Source organism: Pollicipes pollicipes, unplaced genomic scaffold (assembly GCF_011947565.3).
Source record: "Pollicipes pollicipes isolate AB1234 unplaced genomic scaffold, Ppol_2.1 Scaffold_3216;HRSCAF=3773_pilon_pilon_pilon, whole genome shotgun sequence".
In the NCBI taxonomy this organism is placed as follows: Eukaryota; Metazoa; Arthropoda; class Thecostraca; order Pollicipedomorpha; family Pollicipedidae; genus Pollicipes; species Pollicipes pollicipes.
This window is the reverse complement of record NW_023596251.1, coordinates 1,841,489-1,842,447: the sequence shown is the minus strand read 5'-3', so window position 1 is coordinate 1,842,447 and position 959 is coordinate 1,841,489.

Sequence of the window (959 nt, the reverse complement as noted above, 5' to 3'; positions counted from 1 at the left end):
GATATTTGAAGTTTGGTATTGGATAACTATGAAATTTGATTTCAGACACTGCAGTTAGAGGCACGGGCCATAGCTGTATATGAAACGACATAACAATTCTGAACGCGATGAACATTCCGAAGGTAACGCACTGTGTAACATCAAAAAGAGTGTACAGCTAATAGCAAAACTGTGGAGAGTAATTTGTATGGATGAATTTGAGCCCGTAAGAGCTCATTCTTCAACACCGGTATTACCCCAGTGTAACGTGAGGTGGTGCACGGGGTTTGTTACGTGCCATTTCTGGCTGTGATGCGGCCGATGACCAAACAAGTTCTCATCTTTCCCCGTTCATGCAAAGTATGAGGTTTGAACCGAACCGATATGCTCACCAGCCTCAGGCCCTTTACCCCAGCGGGTCACCCACTATAACACATGCCATAACCGCCGGAAATTATATTTAAGTACAAATAAATCTTCCAAAACGAGATAATTGATGATGTTCATGACTCATTGCATTTCATCCATCTTTGTTTTGTGTGGTTTATCTCGTTTGTAGTGATATTGCGACGGTTTCTTATAGATATGGGTCCAGGTGACAATTCAGGCTTTCCAAATTTTGTCGGTGAATATGAACGGCTTCATTATCTGCTGCGCACAGCGATGCACCTGAATCCTGAAACCACTTCAACATGAAAGTCCCATTTATTTCTGGAATGCTGGACGTTGCCGTCGCCGTCAAGATCCGGTTTGACCATTCGAGATTCGCGCCTCGGATGATCATTGATCGGCATGAAACCCTATGGTGCTGAATTCATGCTTTAGTATTAACTTCTGTCAAGAGATGGCGCTATATACAATATTTACCTTCTGCATGACCTTGATATCATTGGGGGCGGCGGCCATAGCATGATCAGTTGAGACGGCAAAATAGAGCTGCAGGTTTGGAAAGCTGTTGGAGTTCCGGTGGAACACCGATG